Source organism: Hyla sarda, chromosome 2, assembly GCF_029499605.1.
Source record: "Hyla sarda isolate aHylSar1 chromosome 2, aHylSar1.hap1, whole genome shotgun sequence".
Taxonomy (NCBI): Eukaryota; Metazoa; Chordata; class Amphibia; order Anura; family Hylidae; genus Hyla; species Hyla sarda.
Genome location: NC_079190.1, coordinates 169,338,098 through 169,350,992, shown reverse-complemented (window position 1 = coordinate 169,350,992; position 12,895 = coordinate 169,338,098).

The window sequence follows — 12,895 nt, the reverse complement described above, 5'->3', positions numbered from 1 at the left end:
TTGGGTTGTTATGACATGAAAAAAAATTATTGGCTGTTGTATCTCCATAATGGGGATGGGGGTTCAACGGCAGATTGCAGGAAAGCACTGAATATCCCCTATTATGTGGGGAGAGGTGCAGCCAACAGCCAATCATTTTTTAGCAGGTCAAAACGACCCGATCAGCTGACAAATAAATATTTACTTATCCATGGCTCATCACTGGCCCTATCACACAGAGCGGTATTGGCCTTTTTGGATGAATATTGCTCTGTGTTATAGGGCCCTTAGACTATTCAATCTACAGAATGTCCTATCCTAAAAGGTATTGCTATACTATGACAGGTAGATGCTCTAATGGCAAATTACACTAAGTGTGTAATTACTGTACATAAGAATTAACGACCAATAATTGCTCCAGGGAAAATGTCCAACTGCCATGATACAAAGTTGGCAACAGTTGGGCGGGATATCAGGGTTCTACCTTCCTATAGTTCAAACAGCTGGATCTGAGAAAGGTTGGGCTTGATGGACATGTGACTATTTTTAACCAGCATGCATTCGAGGCTACAGTATGTGCATGTACAGTATTTTTGAGCTTCAAAAATGGCAAATGAGCCTTAAACTTTCTGAAGTTTATGCATCTAAACAGTTTTTTTTTTTTAAATTGGACTTTATGTCTACGTCATTATGTACTCCCTCCCTAATATAGATTTATTACTCTATAAGAGGGTTGTATTTTAGTATTAGAGTACAGCTGCCAAGGAAAAATCTAATTTCCCGTGGCTGCTCTCTCATGCCTTTAAAGAAATATATATATTACACATGGTGCCTGCAGTATATCAATGGAGAGGTGAGAGAATCTGTTGTGATAGCTGTCAGCGTACATCAACAGGCCTCTGCTCAATTCAGTGATATAATGCGGTTGCTGTAAAGGCACCTGATAGAAAGATTAAGAGGTGGGAATATTGGCTACACTAACCTAATAAAATTCGACATGTGGAGTGTATATTGCAATATTGCATATTATTCCACATAGATTCCACATTTTGTAATACCATACACTTGAATAGGGTTTAGAAATCCCCATTTAAATGCATTAAAAAAGATCGGCATGGAATTGTAATCCTACCCAAATTTTTCAATCTTAAGCATGCTCTGCTTTTTTTTGTCAATTTCACCAACTCTAGTGTAATTCAAATGTAATTCCATATGTTAAATCATGCAAATCTGGGACACACTTGGAAGGCTACGGTCCCACATAGCGCTTAAAGGGATACTCCACTGCTCAGCGTTTGGAACAAAGAGTTCCGAATGCTGGAGCCGGCGCCGGGAGTTTGTGACATCATAGCCCCACCCCCTCAATGCAAGTCTATGGGAGGGGCATGAGGGCTGTCACACTCCCTCCCAAAGACTTGCATTGAGGGGGTGGGGTGTGACATCATAAGATCCTGGCGCCAGCTCCAGCGTTCGGAACAGTTTGTTCCAAACTCTGAGCAGCGGAGTACCCCTTCAAATCCGAAAAAACTGATAAATTGAAAACATTTTCATGGAGACATGGTTCTAAATTTTTGCTCAATGTTGTGCAAATCTTATTTGCAACTACAGGGAACTTGTGGAGGAGATGATTTCTGTTAAAGGGTAATTAACAGGTAAAATTCAAAGATTCACTTAGTATTTCTCCTTGCACTGTGCATGTTTACTCGGTGTGCTCAGTAAAAGACATGAACAGTATAACTATAATGTGTAATAATTTTAGTTTGTATATAACTGTGAGTAACAATTAGAACACATTTTATTAGTTCCCAAATATATTGTACTGTTATGTAACACATACAAACTCACATATTGTATTGGCGTATATGCATTGTAGACATATACATTCACATGATTGTATATTACATGCACAAACATTAAATATATATATATATATATATATATATATATATGTAGAGAGAGAGAGAGAGAGAGAGAGAGAGAAAGAAGAAGGTGACCGCAGCACTCCAATTCAATGTGCAAAAGTGTTTATTCCAGGGTTAATTCAGGTAACCTTGAGCAACTTCACTCAAATGATACAGTTAAGAAAAATGAGGCCTTCAGTATTTTCACCAAACATATACAGTGACCCCCCCCCCCCCCCGACCTGCGATGGCCCCGACATACGATAATTTCAACAAGCGATAGTCTCTCAGAGGCCATCGCATGTTGAAGGCAGCATCAACATACAATGCTTTTGTATGTCAGGGCCATCGCATAAACGGCTATCCGGCAGCGCAGACTGCATCAGCTGCCACCGGATAGCCGTTTACGGTGCCCGTGTGGTCCGGTGATGGTCACTTACCTGTTCTCGGGGCTCCGGCGCGTCCTCTTCGGGATCCCCTGCATCGTCGGCGCTCTCTGTCGCCATCATCATGTCGCTGCGCACGCCGTCCCGTCATCCAATAGGAGCGGCGTGCGTAGCGACGTGATGGCAGTGTCGGAGAGCGAGGATGCCGGGGAAGCAGAGGCCTTGCTGGAGCGTCGGGGACACGGCGACAGCGATGGACGGCGACATCCCGGGCAGCGGTGACGGTCCGGAGCGGCGGGGACAGGTGAGTACAACTTTCTCTAACAGTGGTCTTCAACCTGCGGACCTCCAGATGCTGCAAAACTACAACTCCCAGCATGCCCGGACAGCCGTTGGCTGTCCGGGCATGCTGGGTGTTGTAGTTTTGCAACATCTGGAGGTCTGCAGGTTGTAGACCACTGTCCTATACTTTACATTGCACGGATCCCTCAACATACGGTGGTTTCAACAAACGATGGTCCGTTTGGAACGGATTACCATCCTATGTTGAGGGACCACTGTAGTCTTTTTATATACACTCTATAACACATATCCTGATGTTTTCTTGGTATAGTCACTTGTCAGAAGCAAATTGTAGATTAAAAACAAATATATGGGAAAAAAATAAAAAAAAAATATATATATATATATATATATATAAAATAAACCAGAGTGCAATAAAGTTGTCAATATTTCAGGTTGCACTTTCTGACCAATAAATAACACAACGTTTTTCGTGAAAAGAAGAAAAAAAGCGATGCTTTATGGTGTGTACGCAGCGACTCTCTGCCCTTACACTGCAAATCTCAGGACCAGTCTAATGCCATGATATGCACAGCAGTCAGTGAAAGCTGTTAAAACTGAAATTTAGGAATAATAGCAAGTTTTCTATGTGTCGAATAAATCACAAGAAAGTCATTTGACCCCGTGTGCTTATCTTTAGGAGAAAATGTAATGATATTTTTACGACCGCAATGTTTATTGTGTAGTTATAGACAGGTACTTTCATTTGAAAGTTAGATATAGCATCGGTGGAAATGCGCTTCAAACTGTGAGGGACAAAAGCAACTTAAATACATTTTTAAACAGATTTTAAAGTTCATTTCCCTCCTAAACTGAAAACATCACCATTAAATTTAAGTCCTTGTGGTTTGGGCTATTCTGCCAAGTTTTTAACCCCTTCCTGTTACAGAAAATGTTGGTTTATCCCCTTCCTGTCACCGCAATTTTTGGTTTATAGGGGTACTTTGCTCTTAGACAACTTACCCCTTATCCTGCCCGGCACTCCGGTAATTCGCATGCAGCTGTGACCGACACCCCCCCTCTATATATCTCTATGGGAGATACGCGAACGCTGTATCTCCATCTTTCCCATAGACATGAATGGAGGGGCCGTGTCGACCATGGCTGCTCCAAAGGGGATAAGATGTCTAGTACTGGAGTACTATTTTAACCCCTTCCTGTCCCAGCAATTTACGGTGACAATGTCCCAGATTTACTATTGTTGTGGGTTCTTTTCCAATTTGGAAAATATCCCAGATTTACTATAGTTTCCATTAATAAAAAGTGCACCACACTCCAATCTGGTTTAAACAGACAATTAACAGAAAAATCATAATACACAGTTTGTGTGAATTTTTCTAGTAAGAAAATACATATTTTTAGAGAAATGCCAGCCCAATTCTCCACCATGGTGTGCAGTACAATTATGGAATTACACAGGGTGGCCATGCAGGTGCTGACAATGGTTGCAGATTTCTCTCAGGACATGATATGTAAGAGGTGACCTTCTGAAGCCATCCCAAGGCTAGCCTGTGCAGATGTATTTGTGTGATCACTGCAAACCACTACTACATACTACTGTCCTGTTAAACAAGAGTAGTTCTTGTCTCACACATTAACTCAGAATAAGACATACCTGTATATTTTGTGGAAGAACGGCAAGAGAGCAAAATCATAATGGGGCAACTAAATGTGGCTCCTAAATCAGTGACCCAAAGCTGGCCACACATCAGTCTGCACCCTTTGAGTCTAGAGCAGAATAAGAAAGATTCTTGGGGAAGTCAAGCTTAAGCACCGAGTCCACTACCATCTGGGTCCCATAGAAGGTGTTATGACCGGTCTCTAGAAAATATGTGTCGACTAGAGTATACTGTATTTTTAAGAACTTTATCTTGAATTTCAAGGAATAAAAACTTACAGACCAGATTTAAACAAGCATATTACAGGTACATTTTGGTGCCCGTATGATGACTGATTGTCCCAGTCTGACCAGGGGTTTATTGCCCCAAATGTCAGAATTATAAGTATCTGTGATGCTATTATTTCTGAACATTAAAGGGATATTCCGGGCAAAAACATCTTATCCCCTATCGAAAGGTTAGGGGATAAGATGTCTGATCGGCGGGCCCCCCGTGATCTCCCTGCAGCAGCCCGCATTCTATGCGTAGATGTGTTTGTAGTTTCGGAAACCTCCGGGCTTCCGAGACGGGGAAGTGTGGTCACGCCACGCCTCCTCCATTCATTTCTATGGGAGGGGGCGTAACGGCCGCAATGCCGCCTCCCATAGACATGAATGGAGAGGGCGTGGCGTGACGACACGTCCCCGTCTCGGAAGCCCGGAGGTTTCCGAAACTTTAGACGCAGCTACGCATAGAATAGCGGCGGCCCCCATAGCGGCGGGCCCCCCACGATCAGACATCTTATCCCCTATCTTTTCAATAGGGGATAAGATTTTTTTTCCCGGAATACCCCTTTAAGGTGTATGAGGACCCTCTGACCCTTCACCAACAGATGATGTCAGTGGAGAGGAGAGTTGTGCTGGATTTTTGCCTTTTGTTCAGGAAGGGATAAGTCAGCACCAGAGTTGTCTGTTTGCGGCTTATCCCTCCCCTCCCCATAGACCACATCTGTATAGAGAAGTTGGAAGAGATAACATTCAGCCGACAGTTATTGAAAGTATGTCCACCTTAAGGGTACATTCACACACACAGGAAATGCTGCATATTTTTGCTGCCTATTTTCTGCAGCTGATTTTGCTACCCATTTAAGTTAATGGGTAGCAAAATCAGCTGCACAAAATATGCAGCAAAAATATGGAGCAGATCCTGTACATGGAAACGTACCCTAAAGCTTTCAGTATTTCTATGAATAGGATGTTAACTGACTTATCAGAAATAGATTCAAATGTGTATTGAAATTAGTTTTTTTTTTTTTTACCAATGAATTATTAAAAACAATTGATTTCCTGATGAGTCTTGAAGATGAGAGGAGGTGAAAGGCAGTGAACCTTTGCAAAATGAGAATTTGAGAGGAAGGTAAAATGGGTATTAGATGTGAGAAAGTTAGAACATAATGAAAGATTACAACTAGGGGAAAAGGTTGGAAGAGAATCTTACAGGAGAGTTAAAAGGTTTAGATAAGCAAGCTTTAACCTGTTTGCTGCCAAGTGAAGCATTAGACGTTAGATTTGTTAGGGTCAAATAAACAAGGATACTAATGTGCTCTAAATAGGTGCACAAACTCATTTATCACTAATATGTGCATTTAAACTTTTAGAAAGAGCACAGCTCACGGACACAGACTGTTCAGGATTTTTATACGGTGCAAAGTTTTGAAGTTCTTAACATTGTTAAGATCGCAGAATACTGTATTTTTACAAGTTTTTAGCAATACCTGTTTGTTCTTCTTCTTGGTAATAATAATTATAGTAGAAGTAGTAGTAATCATAATAATAATAACAGCACTTCACATGTAGCATGGTGCCCCAGTGGTTTGTGTTGTCAGGTTATGGTGACAAAACAAGACTTACATTTTCAGGCTCTCTTAAAAATCTCTTAAAAATCCCTTTAAAGTGTTGGGCATACCTGTACATCCTGAGTCCCACTAACAGGGTTTAAAACATTCTCACGAGCACAGAACAGGTCAAACCCCATGGGTTCTGGTTGCTACGGGCAGCCAGGGCCCATGGCTAATGCTAGGCACCACCGATTGTGCCGATGCCCGACATGAACCCTTTAGATGCTGCGATCAAAGTTGATTGTGGCATCTAAACTGAAAGTAAAACTATCACTGCAGCTCAGCGGAGCTGATCGGGACTATAGCGACAGAATGGCCCGATAAGCTTACTAGACGACAGGAGGGTGCTCACCGATCGACGATCCACTGCTCCATGCCTGCTGGAGCAGCAGAGCGCTGATAACACTAATCAGTACTATGCTATGGCATAGCATTGATTCGTGTATGCAATCAGAAGACTGCATGGGCTAAAAAAAAAAAAAAAAGTTCAAAGTGTTAAAAAATGTCACGCGTAAATGTCCGAACTATTAAAATATAAGGTTAGCTAAACCACAGGGTTGATGGCGTACACATAAAAAAATACCAAAGTCCCAAATTGTTAATTTTTGGTCACTTCATATACCATAAAAGTCCCATCAAAACAAAAATTGTATAGATAAAAACTACAGACCACGGCACAAACAATTAGCCCTCATATAGCCCTTTATGTGGAAAAATAAAAAAGTTATAGGGGTCAGAATATGACAATTTTAAACATACTAATTTTGGTGCATGTAGTAAAATAAATAAAACCTAAATAAATTGGGTATCATTGTAACTGTATGGACCTACAGAATAAAGAGGTGTCATTTTTACCGAAAAGTGCACTGCTTAGAAATAGAAGCCTTAAAAATTAGCAAAAATGGCGTTTTTTTTTTCATTTCTCCCCACAACTATTTTTGTTTTGTTTTGCCGCAGATTATGTTATAAAATAAGTAATATCATTACAAAGTACAATTGGTATGCAAAAAACAAGCCCTTATATGGGTCTGTAGGTGCAAAATTGAACACGTTATGATTTTTAGATGGTGAGGAGGAAAAACAAAAGTGCAAAAACGAAGATTGTTTTGAGACCTTAAGGTGAAAATGGGCTTAAGGGGTTAAATATGAGCAAAACAAAATCTAAATGGCCCAAATATCATGCACTTATTTTTATGGCTAGTATAATTATAGCCATAAAGTTAAACTATATGAGAACCAAGAAGAAATGTTTCTACTGAATTCAATCCAAATCAAAAGGAATAAAAAAAGAAATGATGCAAAATGCACTTAAAAAACTATGTGTGAACATAGCCTTATCTTGACGGACTGGGGCACTGGGTTTAATTCCAACTAAGGAGGACATCTTCATGGAGTTTGTATATTATCTCTAATGTTTGTGTGGGTTTATATGAATCCCTTTTCAGATAAGCATGTAATACATTATAGAGGGAAGCATCCAATGAAGAATGCCATTCATTCTAAAGATACTTATAGAGGACAGATGTCTATTGTCCCATCTGGCTGGTGATAGGTGATGATCTTTATGGGTGGTCACTAATAGACTCCCCCTGACCAACAGTTTGCAAAGGAAAGGGGGGATCTCAGCACGTATGTTTATAGAAAATGTTTTCAGATTAAATACATTTGACATTCAGAAGATCGAGCTATGGCTAACTTTGAACTGTCCAAATAATCCCAGCCATCTGACCTATTATTGAAAGACAAATGCATTCATTTTAACCTCCACATTGTCAAAGGCTGATCAGACATGATGGTAGAAAAATAAGCCTGGGCAGATCCTCCATTTCAATGGGGCTTTCAGGGATACAGACAAGTCAGGTTACATTTGGATACACAAGTGAAAACAATATCAGACTTGAAGGGATTGTACAGGATCAGAAGATAAAAAAAACAGCCCCACGTCTGTCTATAAGTTGTGTCCGGTATTGCAGCTCAGCTCTATTGAACTTACTTGGGCAGTACCACATACAAGCAGTGGACAGGTTTAGTGCTGTTTTTTTTTTCTTTTGTAAGAAAGCAGCCATATGTATATATATATATATATATATATATATATATATATATATATATATATATACAATCCAAATTAAAGCGGCACCTCCGAATTCCTGCTCTGTATGGGTGCCAGCCCTTAGACCTCGGTGCTCCGGTCCGTTTTTCAATAGGATAAATGTAGGCAGCACACCAAAGATTGTGCTAAATCAAAGTGCTTTTATTCCAAGGAACAAGACAACGTTTCGGCGATCTCACACCGCCAAATAGCGGTGTGAGATCGCCGAAACGTTGTCTTGTTCCTTGGAATAAAAGCACTTTGATTTAGCACAATCTTTGGTGTGCTGCCTACATTTATCCTATATATATATATATATATATACATATATATATTTTATTTTATTTATTTTTTTGTCCTAAAAACCCTATACTGTCACTTGAAATCTGTTAGATCTTCATCTTTTATTCACAGTGGAGTTTTATAAGACACCAACTTACCAAAACATTGACTAAAGAGTCTTCCAGCCCCATCAAATGTACGTACAGCCAATGCTGACATTCTGTTTAGTAAGACAGTATTTTTTTCTTTAGAATAGACTAGAATAGTCCATCTACCAAGAGCATAGATTCTGCTGATTTGCTTTAAGATTCTCAAAGGAAAAAGGGATTATTGAGAAGACAACACCGATAGCTTCCACGGTGATGATAAGATAATGCACATTCCTTTACCTACTCTTGTCCAGTCTGTAAATGGAGTTTCGTCTAGATGTGGAGATTAAAATGATGACAAGCCACATACAGGCATGTCGACAGGCAGATAGTGAAAGATGTCAGTTCTATAAACAAAGCTTCTGAACTTACATTCATGTTGTCCAACTACTGTTAGCTCTCATAGACCAAACAAATGATGACTAAACTCCATTAACATATATGTATAATTAAAGGGTTAATCATCGGGAGTTGTGTGGTTTAGAAAATAAATATAAAAAGTGGCAGTTTTTAAAATCTAATAATATGTTCTATTAAATACATATTTGGAATTTAGCCTTTTTTTATACAATGCGTGCACCAATGGCTGCTTTTTATAGACATTAAGAGAGCACAATATTAGGTTAAAAAAAAAGAAAACACCTGCCTATAAACCGAGAGTATTTTACTGCAGTTTTTTTTGCTTTTGTTTTGTTTTCATGTTACACTGTGTGAACTCAGCCTAAGAGGGATGTTTTGCTAATAGAGGGGGTACCTCATTACCTCCATTTCCCCTGCTTCATTTCCTCTGCAGTGATACCACAGGAGAATCCGGTACTTGCTGTTGGCTTTCTTTGCAGATCAGAGCTGAATTCTAAGAGTTGCATGAGTGATTCACTAATGTTCCCTGTTGTATAACATTAAAGGGGTACTCCGGTGCTTAGACATCTTATCCCCTATCCAAAGGAGAGGGGATAAGATGCCTGATCGCGGGAGTCCCGCCGCTTGGGACCACCGTGATCATGCACGCGGCACCCCATTTGTAATCAGTCCCCGGAGCGTGTTCGCTCCGGGTCAGATTACCGGCGACCACAGGGCCGACGGCGTGCGACGTCACGCCTCCGCCCCCCGTGTGACGTCACGCTCCGCTCCTCAATGCAAGCCTACGGAAGGGGGCGTGATAGCTATCACGCCCCCTCCCATAAACTTGCATTGAGGGGCAGAGCGTGAGGTCACACGGGGGCGGAGGCGTGACCTCACACGCCGCCGGCCCCGTGATCGACAGTAATCAGACCCGGAGCGAAAACGCCCCGGGGACTGATTACAAACGGGGGGCCGCGTGCAAGATCATGGGGGTCCCCAGCGGCGGGACTCCCGCGATCAGGCATCTTGTCCCCTATCCTTTGGATAGAGGATAAGATGTCTAAGCACCGGAGAACCCCTTTAAGCACACATGAACAATAATGCACACCACTAAAATTTCCATTGCACAGTGCAGAGATGTATGAAAAAAATAATCATTGAATTTATTCTCTTTTGATTCCTAATTTGGCTAATCAGGTTTGTTATTCTTACCCCCCCCCCCCCCTGACATCATGAGGGGGAGGGGCTATGACATAACTAGCTCCCGGCGCTGGCTCCAGCAATCGGAACAGTTTGTTCCAGACGCTGATCAGTGGAGTACCCCTTTAAGTGTACAGCGCTGCGGAATCTGTGTGCACTATATAAATGAAATATAGTTATTGTTATTATTTACCAAGTTCCTCTATTACCCTATGCCCCTTAAAGCTCCAAATCCACCACCATCACCACCACCACCACTCTTGCTCCTACAAATTACCCTATCTTCTGTTTTTAGCACTGTATGAATGCTATTCCTCTTCCTGGTTATGTAGAGAGCACATGCAAAGTATAGGTGTGCTAGGAAAGATAGGAAGGTCAAAAGATCTACAACATGAACCTCTATGTGTATGCAGGCACATAGCTAAAGCCAAATGACAGATTCTTAGATGGACTAGCTAGACCAGTAAGTCTAAATTAAGTCAGTCCCCATGAAAATATGTGGAATGTAATGTGTTGTCCCCAAAGGGACAGGCAGGAACAGAAGAGCTCCTGTGATGACATGAAGGAAAACATACACTGAACGCACATTAAAGGGGTACTCCCGTGGGAAACTTTTTTTTTTTTTTTTTAAATCAACTGGTGCCAGAAAGTTAAACAGATTTGTAAATTACTTCTATTAAAAAATCTTAATCTTTCCAGTACTTTTTAGGGTCTGAATACTACAGAGGAAATGGTTTTCTTTTAGGAACACAGAGCTCTCTGCTGACATCATGACACAGTGCTCTCTGCTGACATCTCTGTCCATTTTAGGAACTGTCCAGAGCAGCATAGGTTTGCTATGGGGATTTTCTCCTACTCTGGACAGTTCTTAAAATGGACAGAGATGTCAGCAGAGAGCACTGTGGTCATGATGTCAGCAGAGAGCTCCATTTCCTCTGTAGTATTCAGCAGCTAATAAGGACTGGAAGGATTTTTTAATAGAAGTAATTTACAAATCTGTTTAACTTTCTGGCACCAGCTGATTTATGGCTGCATTCACATCACGATTTCTCCAATTTCTCCATCCAACCTGAGTACACGATTTTAATAACTTAAAATCGTATGAAATCGTATATAAAGTCGGATCCATTGATCTCCATAAAAAATCGGATCCATTATACACATCCGATTTGATCCGCATCCGATTTCACACGATTTTTGTTCAGGTCTGAAATCGGGGTTGACAACGATTTCAGACCTGAACAAAAATCGTGTGAAATCGGATGCGGATCAAATCCGATGTGTGTAATGGATCCGATTTTTTATGAGGTCAATGGATCCGACTTTATATACGATTTCATACGATTTTAAATTATAAAAATTGTGTACTCAGGTCGGATGGAGAAATCGTGATATGAATGCAGCCTAAAAATAAAAAGTTTTCCACGGAAGTAACCCTTTAATGAGAACTTCAGGTTTTTAGGTGGGATGGCAATAGATTTTACTCTCTTCAGATTATCACTTTGGATAGGATGTGTTAACATCTACTTCAGCAAATTAGTTAAAGAGTACCTGTCATCAACAAAAACTTTTAATATGTTGTTCATAATCATTAATGAAGACATATTGTAATATATCTTCATAAAAAAATATTAATATTTATACCAGTTTTTTCATTTTATACTTTTGGCCACTAGGAGTCTCTCTTCTATGCCTGGTCTGCAGGCAGCTTCCTATGCTTTTCATAGTAAGTGTACAGCTTTTAGGACTAATGCTGAAAGGGCTCTGGTCCTTCCACCGGAAGTTCAGTACTCTCAGCTCAGGACTCACTCCCAGCCTGTGAGCTACAAGCCTGCACATGCCTCTCATATAACAGCCAGTCACCTCCCCCTCCCCCCTGCACTGTGTTCTCCCTGCCCCTCACCACACGTTATCTTATACATTGTATTATCTCACTGCACTCCCTGCTCTGTCCCCCCATCCCCCCCCCCCCCCCCCGAACTTCATTTTAATTGCGGCCTCTGTAATTGCTCCCACCGCCCCTGGTTCTCAGCACTGACTTTTTAGTGCAGAGAGACACAGGAGAGAGATAGACAGAGGCTGCCGTCCCTCTCCTGTACTTAGTCTGTATGCACACTGCAGAGCAGTGTTTCCCAACAAGGGTGCCTCCAGCTGTTGCAAAACTACAACTCCCAGCATGCCGGGACAGCTGTTGGCTGTCTGGGCAAGCTGGGAGTTGTAGTTTTGCAAGAGCTGGAGGTACCCTGGTTGGGAAACACTGCTGCAGAGGGAGAGCAGCATACAGGAAGACTGGCAGAAGCAGAGTCCCGTCCAGGCTTCATGTGACATCATGCCTGCTGGGACCCGCCTCCTTCCACCCCTCAGAAAGACAGTGCTCCTGAGCTAATGAAGAGGGATAAAAAAAAAAGGTATTTCCACAGCGTTTTAAACCTCAATAAAAACAGGGATAGGCATAGTTAGAGTAAGGGACAGATGGGGAGGGGGATCAGGGAAAGTTTAGTTGATGACAGGTACTCTTTAAAAATCTCAGTTGCAGATTCTGTCAAAATGCCAAATGAAATATCACAGAATGTTCCATAATTGTGTCCATTAAAATGCTGAATCCCATGCCAGTAACCAGACAGTTATTGGGGTCTATCAGGAAACATTTGTGCCCAGCATAAATGTGATTGTAACGCCGAGCGCTCCGGGTCCCTGTCCCTCCCCGGAGCGCTCGCGGCATTCTTC